This window comes from Phyllostomus discolor, chromosome 12 (assembly GCF_004126475.2).
Source record: "Phyllostomus discolor isolate MPI-MPIP mPhyDis1 chromosome 12, mPhyDis1.pri.v3, whole genome shotgun sequence".
In the NCBI taxonomy this organism is placed as follows: Eukaryota; Metazoa; Chordata; class Mammalia; order Chiroptera; family Phyllostomidae; genus Phyllostomus; species Phyllostomus discolor.
This window is the reverse complement of record NC_040914.2, coordinates 15710854-15723938: the sequence shown is the minus strand read 5'-3', so window position 1 is coordinate 15723938 and position 13085 is coordinate 15710854.

The following is a 13085-nucleotide window of genomic DNA, read 5'->3' as shown; positions in this document are numbered from 1 at the left end:
GTTTGGGACATTTTAGGCATCTACCAAAACGAAAGATACTCATATGCCACAATCTTTTGGTTCAACCCGTACACACATTTCTCAAATTAATATATCCATACATTCAGCCAAAGATATTTTCCAGAACCTCATACCAGGACTATGTTTAAGAACCAAGCAGGGGCCTACCCAACATCTGTAATAGAATGGATTATTGGTAAATTTACATATTGTAAAAATAATCCACCAATGAGATTGAATGAAATTCAGGTTTATAAATTCAAATTCACCTATATTTGAATTTCATAAACATAGTGTTGAGGAAATGAAGTTTGACTCAAAATAGTAACTACTGTATGATTTCATTGTATAAAATAAAAAAAAAACAGGCTCAGCAAATCTATCATATTACAAGGTTCCTCTATTACATAGATATTATTCCATGATACATAAGTTCCTCTGTTGGCAAACACTCTTGCTTTCGATAAACACACCTCTAAAACAGCACAAGACATTTATCTACGGTTCCAAATCCACTTTACAGCCTCTTTGTAATAAAAAGCCAAAAGCAGGTAAACTTAAGTCTTGTCTAGCAATCAATGTTTCAGTATTTCACTTTATTTCAAAATACCTATACATTCAATAACTTATCAGAATTTATTAATTTAGAAAGGAATAGCTGAAATTAAGTAGATTTGCTCATCTACAGCTAAGATTTTCCCCCTTTGATAAGAATTATTTGCCTAAAATTTATATTTTAAAAGGTGGCCTAGACAAGAGTTCTTGAAGAAGACCACGTATTTGTATTTCAAAAATGTAGGGAAAGAGCCTGGCTGGTGTGGCTCGGTGGATTGAGCACAGGCTTGCGAACCAAAGGGTCACTGGTTTGACTCCCGTCAGGGCACATGCCTGGGTTGCAGGCCAGATCCGCAGGAGGGGGCAGGTGAGGAGCAGCCACACATTTGATGTTTCTCTCCCTTGATTTCTCCTTCCCTTCCCTGCTCTCTAGAAATAAATAAATGAAATATTTTTAAAAAATTAGGGAAAGAAAAACAATCTTCTGCTAGAAGGACTTGGATTTCATAAAGGTAATTATCTATAACTTTTTAAAGATGAATAGAGGAGGTTTTGGGTAGCCAAAAGGATTTGGTAGCTAAAAGGATTTAGTGGGTTTTGACATTCTGGAGCCACTCCTCTGGCCCTGTACAGACTTTCAGTAAAACAAAGACAGCTATTTTTAATACCAAAACAGTGGAGTAGCCACTCAAATGTTTGTAAACGACAGACAGATCCATTTATCCACATTTGAAGTGTTTTTCCTTCTGGGTATGGTTTTCCATTTTACCAATAGCATATAGTTTAGGGTCATTTCCGAGAGCCATACAGGCCTAAACGTGTGGAACCTCTGCCCATTTCCCATGGGAATAGTAAACAGGTCCAGTTGCAAGATAGCATTGAAATTAATAGTGTCCTTGATGGCCAAACCTCACAATTACCCACTTTGTATTGGGCCAGATCATGTTGCAAAATGAGAGTAACCTCTTTTTTGAGGGACTCAGGGTCAAATTCCTTCCAATTGGTGAGTATGTACCCCAAAAGGAGACTCCTTAGGCACTGTGGACTGGTTCCCCATCTACAGAGAGACAGATATGTAACAAGCTGAGAGATAGAGGCCTCCCTGTAAGTCTCTGGGCTGTTTTGGTCCATCCTGAGTGGAGTGGGTACCCTGTGAAGTTGTCCCTGAGAGGCTCTCATAGAAGTTAATAAAGAAGCAAACATCCAGGCAGTCTCAAGGTTAGTTTCCTCTTGGGAGTTTCCTTTAAAATCATGATTTTCCCATTTGGTCAAGTATCTGGTTCATTTAGTTTTAAATACATTCTGCAAAAAGATACTTGAGCATCATCGGTTTTAAGAAAGTCTCACCCTGCTAGGTAAATTAGGGAACATTGATAAAAATATTTGTTGCCCCATAACACTTCCTAGCTGGAAGAAAACAGTTTCTGATTTAAAAGTAGACATTGGATAATTAGCTCTATCACTTGTATAGAGCTTACTCTGAGGGAGGATGATAGTTACCAGAGGTAAAGGGGGGGTTAACTGAGTAAGGTGAAGGGATGAAGTGCAAATCGGCAGTCACAAAACTGTCACATAGATGTCATATGAGAGGGTGAGATATTCAAATTCCTTGGTAAATTTAGCTGAATTTGCCTAAAAACTGCTGAGTCTGACCTCAATTTGGGAGAGGTCAGACATTGAAAAGAGAGCCTGGACCTGAATAATGCTCCCCGATCCAGCAACCTCACAGGGAGGGAGCTGGGTCGCAGGTTTAAGGGTTACTGAGGGGATGGCCAGAACAGGAATGGCTGGAAGAAACCCAACCTGAAGGGGGAGCAGGAGGAGAGGTCAGAGGAGGGGAAGTAGGAAGAAGAGATGGGGGTTGTTAAAAAGTCAGGTGAAGGTGTCACAGATGGGCACAGGTAACCAGGTTCTTGGTTATCAGGATAAAGAATTGAACCGAACACACAGAGTTTATAGCAGAGAACATGGGAGCACCAACTCCAAGCAGAAATTGACCTCATGGGCTAGAGGGATTCTGTTCTTATGGGGCGGATACTTCCTGGCTAGTTTTGGCCAGATTTTACTGCACATGTACAAGTAGTTGTATTACTTTAAAGTTACAGCGCATGTGGTCTCCCATGATTTTCCTTCATTGGCCACCAGAGAAGGGATCGCACAATGTTACTGAATGGACCCCCCTCTCCTGGGGTCCCTCTGTACTAGGTTTGCCTTGCTCACTACCAGGAAATTATAGCTTTCCATGTCAGAGATTGGTGAAAAGGAAAGGAACTATTTAATCAAAAGTTATACAGACTGGAGAGCAATATCTTAATGTCTTCATTAAAATCTCAAAGTCCCTTAAAACACCCACAAACACAGTCCTTCCTTCCCCCCTTTGCCCCGTCTGGGGTACCGTATCTCAGGAAAAGAAATAGAAGTCCCTGGCTCAGGCAGCCTCCAGTTCTTCCCAGTAATCCGTGCTGGACTTGTAGACCTCCCTCAGTTCCCAGCACCATCAACTTTGTCACCAAGTTCTTAAGCCAAAACCACGTGGCACCTTTTCATGGCCCACCAGCAAGAGTTCCTTCACCCCTTTCCTTCCCATAGCATCTCTCCTGCATTCTTCCAAACTGCTAAGAGAGAGCTCTGCCTCGCTGCTACACCTTGCTTTCCAGCTTCCTAAGCTGCATGACAAAAGGAGACCCAAAGCCACGTGGTTCTTGTCCTGGCTGCCACGTGGGGGGGGGGGGGGCTGTTAAATCCCAGTGCCATTCTTCCTCAGTAGCCCCATTTCCAACTCCTCCCACAATAAACACTAGCATATTCTTCCAGCGTTTCTGGGCTGCCATAGTAATTCTGTGCAGGTGTGTGGCCCTGTGGCATGGAGCCAATCATCTCCAAGGTCTCACACAGCCACTGTAACCAGGGGGAGTTGCCTCCCAGTTACATCCTGGGTGGAAGTCACTTCCTTCTCCCTGGTTCAAAGCATGGGCACAGCTATTTAACATATCCATGAAACCAGTTAAAAGTTATAGATACGTTAAATGACCACAGCTGAGGTTAATTGCAAAACTGTTGCTATGCAGAATGACTCTCAATGGCCTGCTCCATGTGTCCCACCCCCCAGTTCAGACTTATGGGGTAAGGACATCCCATCTTTTTAATATTTCCTGGACACCCTGAGTTCTGGACCCCATTACAAATCCTCCTTTGGGGGGGGCGGGGGCCTGGCTGCATCCTCTTACAAAGAGGCAAAAAGATGGTTTGAGTTTAAAATGCCACTTTTACCCTGGCTGGTGTGGCTCACTGGATTGAGTACCAACCTGCAAACCAAATGGGCACCAGTTGGATTCCCAGTCAGGGCACATGCCTAGGTTGTGGGCCAGGTCCCCAGTAGAGGGCCCACGAGCAGCAACCACACATTGATGGTTCTCTCTCTTTCTCCCTGCTTTTCCCTCTCTCTAAAAATAAATAAATATTTTTTAAAATGCCAATTTTCTTCTCTGCATTGAGAGGCAGGCCCAGTTGTTCCCAGGATTTCGCAGCTCCCCGCTCTCCAGGAGGGGAATATAGACTGTTTTACAGTCTATGGGTGGGAGGGGGAGGGGGAGATTTTCTTCCTCCTTGTACACTTGTTTACTTAACGTGGGCACGGTGGGGCCAAGCCTAATTCCAAAGGGAGCTGCATGCAGGACTTGGGTTAGGCAGGTCAGGAATAGTGTCACCCCCTGCTGAGCATGACCTCACAGGGTTAGAATACTGCTCAGCTAGAAAACAAATACAGCAATTACTCTGTAGCAAGATAGACAAAAGTGGGGGAGGGAGTGGGTGGTAGAGTGAAGCAAATTTGAACAAAAAGGCACAGTTAGGCGAAAGAGGCCTGGAATCCCCACTGCAGGTTAAAAATCTTGTCTCCTTTTGAGGACTAAACGTAAGGAGGGGATCAAGATGACGACAGTGAAAGTTAAGTTGGAGGATAGTATTTTAGTTAAGAGATCCGTTCATGGGCCAGAGTTCCTGGTTGCCCAGTTTGTATTGAGGCCAGGCCATGTTACAATAAAGGATCAAGCACTTGGTCTTGAAGTCTGTAAGTCCCAGAGCTTTTAAGTTGTATCCCAACTGATAGGGGACTCAAGACTTGGAAAATTTTAGCTTAAGGTAAATAGCCATAAATCTAGCAGGTAATGTGTATGTTAAGCTTTGGTTTCAGAAACTACAAATAAGGCCCATCCTGGGGCCTGGGAAAAGCAGCCAACCTCCTGGGGCATAGGCTAGAGGTTACCACCTGGAGACACCCATACCGGGAAGAGGCAAGCGATTACCCCTCCCTCTTGGAGACAGCTACTTGCCCAGGACAGGAATGTTGCAGCTGCTGAATTTCAAAGCCCTTATCGCATCTTGCTTGTCCTCCTCCCCACCCCCTTATAAAAGATCTGGCCAGGAAAGAGAAGGCAAGATGGTTTGTTAGGGTATGAACCCGCCATCTTCTCGGATCGCCAGCCATCTGAATAAAGCGCCCATAAAAGATTCAATCGCTGTCATTGCTTATTGGATTTGGTAGTGACAAGCAGCCTGAACGCCAGTGTCTTTTCTGGTTACACAACAGCGAGTCATTGCTTGGGTGGGACTGATTGAGTGCTGCCCATTTTAAAAGGGAGGGAGATCTCAGGGATGAGAACAAACAAGGGGTGGGGTGAAGGAGGTTTAAGGAGGGTGTCCCTACCTCACACGACCTAGAGATCTGCCACCAGAGTCAAGTGTCCTCGAGCCTGAGGTCAGACCAACCACTAAGATGCATCTCAGAGTCAGGTGTCCCTGGGCCCTGAGAGCAGACGGAACCAGCAGGGAGACAGTTGGAAGTGTTCCTCCCAGCTAAAACCATGGGAAAGTGATAGACCCAGGACCTGGGTTTAGGACACCTAGGCAGGGTGGAGGGGGCTAAGCTATCACTTTTGACAAAGTGAATGTTCGTTCTGAGAGTCAGGGAGACTTACCAATTGTTGGCCATGGGAGGGTGAGGAGGAGGCTGTCTGTAGAGTCCAGAGAGATGGAAAAGAATTAGAATCCTTTTTCCAATCCTCGAAGATACAGCGTTAGGGGGCTTGCCCGGCTCGACCTCCTGCTGCCCACTGCCCCACTGCTCCCCTAGTCAAAAGTCCCAGGAGGCAGAAGAAAGGGAGAAATAGAGAATGTCCCCAAACAGGCCACACACAAAAAGAGAATGTCTTTGTAAGGACCACCAAATGTTAGGGCGGTCAGTTATGTGGGCTGTGAAAGAATTCACAAAGAGAAGAAACGGTAGAGTCAAGTTTTTACCCACTCCCCAAGAAAGGAGTGACTGGAGAGATGCAGCAGCACTGAGGGGATTTGAGCTTTTACTGGATTGCAATTGGATCACAGAAGGGTGGGGAGGGGTGTGACCCTTGGGCTGTTCTGGGATTGCCACAGAAGAGGTTTTGGGTGGCTTTGTATAAACTGCAGTTTGCTCCACCAATGTTGTCTTTTGCCTGCAGCTGTGGGGCAGGGCAGTTAGTCATCTATTCTCGCTGTCCAGTAATTTCCAGTCCTGGGGACAAAAGCTCATTGGAGTGAAATGGCAGTCATGTTTAACAAGGTCATAGGTGTCTTCGGCATCTTTGCGGTGCCACACCACAATAGCAAATGGCAGCGGCTTTACCCTTTCACTGTCTGTAATTGGATATTTGTAAGGTAGAAGGCTGCCCCCCAGTTTGAGTTTATCTGATGTTTCTGCATGATTACCTTTTTGGCAGGAATACAGAAGTGTCATTGGGTCTTCAGGAAGCATATCTGGAGGTCGGAATGTTAGTTTGTTTTATTGGCTGTAATGTTAACTTTGATCTCTGCGAAAATGCAATAATTATCCAATTTTTCCACTATAATTTCACTTGGTGAATGTATAGTATAAATTTCATACTGTATTTTCATGTTATTAATGATTTGTAGAGAGATATTGGGACTATGTAAATTGTTCCTCCTTGAACTTTCACCTTGTACAGTATTTTTAGCATTACTTAGTGATTCTCATCTGCACTCCTTATTATCATGATGGTATTGATTTCTTATTCCACCGTTACTTCTACATTTACAGATTAGCATTCTACTTTAGAGTTTATATTTCTTTTGTTTTTCCCTCTTTTATTCCTTCACATCTTTCTTTATACTACATTATGAATGCTGCTTATTTTGATGTTCAAATACCTCAAATTTCTTCCTCTCTTCTTCTGCATGATTATGTTATTCATTGAAATAGATTGGTTTTTAGGCTTTACTGTTTCATATTTTTCTCTTCCTTTTTTTAGCAAGTGAAACATTAATATGATTCTAATAGCCAGAACCTTATAAAAGGAATGATCAGAGAAATGTGTTGAGTGAATTTCAAGCCCTGCAGATGTCTGGAGGTAGAGGGTCCTTGTGGTGGATCTTACAGAATTGAAGTCCCTTGGGCAAACGTGTGTTCAAATTCATTTTTGTCACATATAGCTTTCTCATCTCAGGCAACTGTCTTAACCACTTGAAGACTTCACTTTTAAATATGAAAATAGGTAGACAAAAAAGGTTACAGTAGAAGAATGAATATAAATTGCATGTTAGATACACAGTCCAATGCCTGGTAAATAATTACCAGATATTTATTAATGATAATAATATCTAATAAATATTTGCAATCATATTACAAGAGATCTTATTTTTATTGATTTGAGAGAGAGAGATAGAAACAGTGAATTGTTGTTCCACTTATTTATGCATTCATTGGTTGATTCTTGTATGTGCCCTGACCAGGGATCAAACCCACAATCTTGGCATATCAGAATGATGCTCTAGCTGAGCTACAAGCCAGAGCAAGATCCTACACGTTAACAAATGTTAGTTTATGATTTGTTTTCATACTTTTTGTATATAGAGCCCAGTAATTCTTGGAACAAAAGATTACTTATAAAGTCTTTGTAAATTGTCCAAGTAACCTGTGGGTGAATCTTCTTAAATAATTTAATATTTAACAGATTAGTTCTAATGATTTAAAATGTTTTTAAGAGGTATTCATTGTTTTATTTAGTATGTCCTGTGGATGTGGGGAGTGATAAATTGGAATAATGCATTTGTACATATATACACATACACACAAGAATGCTGAGAAAATAGAATTAGCAGCTCAGTGATATTGCTCTACTACCAACAATTTGGTTTGCTCCATTTGATAATAGACTGTACAGTCTACGTCCATACCATCCTGAATACTCCCAATCTCACCTGATAGTAGATTATGCAAGCATATTGATGAGAACTTAATTGTCAGTCTCCTTTTGAAAAGCATGAGGACATGATTAGAGGCCAATAATTAGAGGTTCTCAACTGTGGCTGAAATATCTGGCCCCAAATGGCCAATAGTGCTGAAACAGGGAAACCCTGGTTTATCTGAAGTATTCTCAAAGAGAATGATATCATCCCCTAGGGAGGACTTGTATGTTATGGAATGAAACAAATCTTACTTTCAGTACATAAAGCATAGATATACACATTATACATAAACAGATATACAGTTGTTCTGTGACACTAAAATTTTGCTGGGTAGGAGAACAGGTTAAAAAAGCTTTAAAAGGCTCTTTAATGAGCTAATAAAAAGTTTAAAAATACTAGCATTGATATTAAATTTTAATAAAATTTTAAAAAATCACCTGTCACTAAAAAGGACTCTCTACATGGCCAACATTATTTGAAGTACATATAATACTTTATCTAACCCTGGGAAAATCTCAGGTAAATTCTATCCATGTCCACAATTGATACATAATTAAACTGAGGCATAAAAAAATAAAGTTTTACAGAGGGTTTTGTGACTACTAAGATCTAGGATTTTAATAAGACATTCTGGCTCTAAAGTCCATGCTTTCTACCCCTACGTAACACTTGTCTACTCCAATAACTTGTATGATCTATTTGAGTATAGATTTTCCAAACATATTGATGGTCTCTGGACTTTGTCTCCTTAGAAGCATGTGTGAATACTAAGGATTAAATGTGGGTAAAAGTTAGGAAGTGTTTTCCCATCAGTAATCCAAAAGGGACCAGCCTTTCTCCAAGTAACTGGGATTTTACCTGTGAGGTATTATAACTGCAGCATCTTCAACTGCTCATGAATCTTATCTGCTTCCCGTTTTCTTACCATCAGCCGAAGCTTTTCTTAATACTCCAAATGGTTTATTATATATTGTTTGAAAGGTTTATTTCCTGAGCATTACAATCATCATAAGGTTTCAGACATTGTGGAGAGATGAACTGTCTGATGTTTTAATGACTAATAACATCATTCCCATTTTCCTTTAGCAAAAAACCACCAAGAGTTAGCCAAATCAACAATATGCCCATCTCATTAATATCTTCATTCCTCGGCTTCAGTTACTAGAAAGTATCACCATGTAATTCAGTTCTGACCAATGGCATCAAAAGAATCATGAAGAAACAGAAGAGACAGAAAACTGAAATTGACTGATAACAAAAAGATCGAATCAGTAATCAAAAATACCCCAAGAAAGTAAGGCCTGTGACCAGATCGCTTTGCTAATGAATTCTATCAAATATTTAAATAATAATTAATTCAACCCTTCTCAGTATCTTCCAGAAAGTTGAAGGAGAACATTTCCAAACTTATTTAACAAAATCAGCATTACCCTCATACCAGAGCCAGATAGGGGCACTACAAGAAAAGACAAATATAGATGCAAAAGTTCTCAACAGAATTCTAGCAAACCAAGTACAACATCACATTAACAAGATCATACACATACCAGGGCACTGACAGCACAGCATTAGGAAGGAAGAAAAAAAAAAGAGAGAGAGAAAGAAAGAGAGAAAAGATCATACATCATGATCAAGTGAGATTTATCCCTGCAATGCAAAGACAGTGCAACACATGCAAATCAATAAATGTGACAGACCACATTAACACAGTGAAGGACAAAAATTATATGATCATCTGACTAGGTGTAGAGAAAGCAGTTGATAAAATCCAACATTTTTTATGATGAAAAGTCACAACAGATTAGGTATAAAAGAAATGTACTTCATAATCATAAAGGCCATCTACGGCAAGCCCACAGCTAACATCATACTCAGCATTAAAAAATCTCGAAGTTTTCCCCCTAATACCAGGAAGAAGACAAGGATGTCCACTCTCACCACTTCTATTCAACAGTACTGGAAGACCTAGCCAGAGCAATTAGACAAGGAAAAAAAGACATCCAAATTAGAAAGAAAAAAGTAAATTTGCTTATTTATAGATGATATAATCTTATATAGAGAAAACCCTAATGACTCCAACAAAATTGTTAGGGCTAATAAATGAGTTCAGTAAAGTTAGAACATATAATCAACATATAAAATTCAGTTATGTCTTTAGTTAAAATTTTATTTATTCATTTTAGAGTGAGAAAGGTGGGGGGTGGAGGGAGAGAAATAGAGGAAGAGAGAGAAAAATAAATTTGTTATCCCACTTATTTATTCATTGCTTCTTGTTTGTGCCCTGACTGGAGATTGAAACCATAACTTTGGCACATCAAGATGACACTCCAACCAAAACAGCTACTTGGCCAGTGCTCAGTTGTATTTCTATACATTAACAGCAAACTATCAGAAAGAGTAATTAAGATAACAATTCTACTTACAGTATCATCAAAACAATAAATTACTTAGAAATAAGTTTAAACAAGGAGGTGACAGAACTGTACACTAAAAATGGTAAGAAACTGAAGAAGACACAAATAAATGGAATAATATCCCATGTTCATGGATCAGCAGACTTAACATTGTTAAGATGTCCATACTACCCAAAGCCACATACAGATTCAATGTAATTCCTATCAAAATTCCAATGGCATTTTCAAATAAATAGAAAGAACAATCTAAAAAATACACATGGAACCAAAAAAAGACCCCAAATAGTCAAAGCAATCCTGAGAAATAAGAAGAAAACTGGGGGCATCACACTTCCTGTTTTCAAACTATGTTACAAAGCTATAATAATCAAAAACAGTATGATACTGACATAAAAACAGATACATAGACCAATAGAATAGAATAGGAAGTCCAGAAATAACCCCATGCATATGTGATCAACTAATCTTTAACAAGGGCACCAAGAACACATAATGATGAAAGGATAATCTCTTCAAGAAATGGTTTTGAGAAAACTATAAATCCACATGAAATTGGACCCTTATCCTATACCATGTGCAAAAATCAACTCAAAATTCATTAAGACTGAAATCTAAGACTTGAAATTGTAAAATTCTTAGAAGAAAATTTCCTTACCATTGGTATTGGCAATGATTTTATGTCACCAAAAATCCGTGGAACAAAAACAAAATAAACAAGTGGAACTATATCAAATGAAAAAGCTTCTGCACAGCAAAGAAAACAATCAGCGGAGTGAAAATGCAACCCCACAGAATGGGAGAAAACATTTCAAATCATATCTGATAAAGAGTTAACCCCCAAAATATACAAGAAACTGACAACTCAATAATAAAAAAATTAACAACCCAATTTTAAAAATGGGTTAAAGACTCCAATAGATATTTCTCCAAAGAAGATACAAAAATGGTTAAAAGGTGTATGACAAATGCCTGAACTTCTGGTAAAGATGGTGGCATAGGTAAACACACTTCACAGGACCATCAGAAATTGAGTTAAATGGAAGTTTGCCAGCTATAGAATTAAAGAAACCACTTCCATTCAGGCTGGAAGGAGTAGACACATGGAACAAGTAGTTTCCACATCCGCCTGTGGTAGATAAAAATTCAGAAGGGATATCTTGGGAGTGAGGAGTTCCAGCCCCACACCAGGCCTCCCAGGCCAGGGTTCCAGTGCCAGGAAGATAAACCCCCATAACTTCTGACTGCAAAAACCAGCAGGGGTTGAGTTGATGGAAGAAACTCCTGGAGTTCCAAGTAGTTTCTCTTAAAGAACCCCCATACGAATTTACTGACTGACTCTCTGAACTCCAGCACCAGGGTAGCTGCTTGAAAGGCACTAGGGAGAAAAGTGGAGTGTCCGGCATCAAGGTGAGAGCTGGGGGACAGCCTTCTCCCAGACAGAAAGGTGGGCCATTGTCCCTTTTCTGAATGTTCCCCCACAGAGCCACAGATATGGCAGGCTGGTGCCATATCTGAGACTCCATCAACCTGCTTAACACTGTTTGCCCCACCCTGGAGATTCCCAGAGACTCTGTCTCACCTACTTACAGGCCCACCCAAGCTACTTTTCCATATGAATAGCTGGTCTTGGCTCACAACTTCACAACTTCCTAAATCCTCTCAAAACAATCCTCAGCTTCAGGGAGCCCCTGACCCCCATAACTTTTGCTAAGAGGCCTTAGGCCCAGCACTAGTGGCAATCAGCCTAGATTCACAGCTTGGTTTCGCCCAGGAATCTCCAACCACACCACTAGTAGCAGCCATCTCAGATTGCTTTATAGCTCAGGCAGGGTGGTCCTGGGCAAAACACAGGGGGGGACTGACCGTGACCTGCATCACCAAGGAAATCCCATGAACAACTACGAGTTGTACACCCTGTGGTCAACTACAGTCCACGTAGAATAGCTAAAATAATTTTGAAAAGGACGTGGTTGGCAGACATATTATCATTTCAAGACTTAATGTATTAAGCTACATATGCAAAATAATAGACATATAGACCAATGGAACCAAATAGAGGCCAGAAAGACCCACACGAGTAGGTCAACGAATTTTTTACAAAAGTGCAATGAACAGCAATTTGATGTTAAAAGGATACTTAATTGGATGTTCATATGAAAAAAAAATGGACCTCGACCTCACACTTTATAAATTCATATGGATTATAGCCCTAAATATGAAACCTGCAATCATAAAATTTTTAGCTAAAAAGGGGGTAAACTTCTATGTTATTAACCAATGCCACCCTAAAGAATTTAATTTTTAAAAGAGGAAAAAAATGTTGTGATCTTCAATTAGGAAGAGTTCTTATATCTGAAACCAAAAGCACAATCCATGGAAGACAAAAATTAAACTTCATCAATAATTTGGAAAAACCCCATCTGTGAAAAATAATTAATGAAATAAAAACACAATTTACACAGAGGGATAAAATATTTACAAACACATAACTGACAAAGAACATGTATCCAGAACATATAAAGAATTCTAAAAAAATCAAGAACTAGAGTTCACAAAAGAAAATAGGGTATATGAATAGTAAACATTCATATACAAAGATCGGTGGGTATCACAGTAATATGGAAAATGTCACTTAAAACCAAAATGACATGCCACTACTAACCCATGAAATGCTAAAAACAAAAGCAAAATTCTGATAGGCAATGATGGTGAGAATGCAAAATGGTTATGCCCATTTTAGGAAAGCTTGTCAGTTTTTCATAAAGTTGAACATACTCATGATACAACTCAGCAATCCCACCCTTGTATTTACTAAGACAAATAAAACTTATATTGACACACAAACTTGTATATAAACATTTATATCTGCTTTCTTCA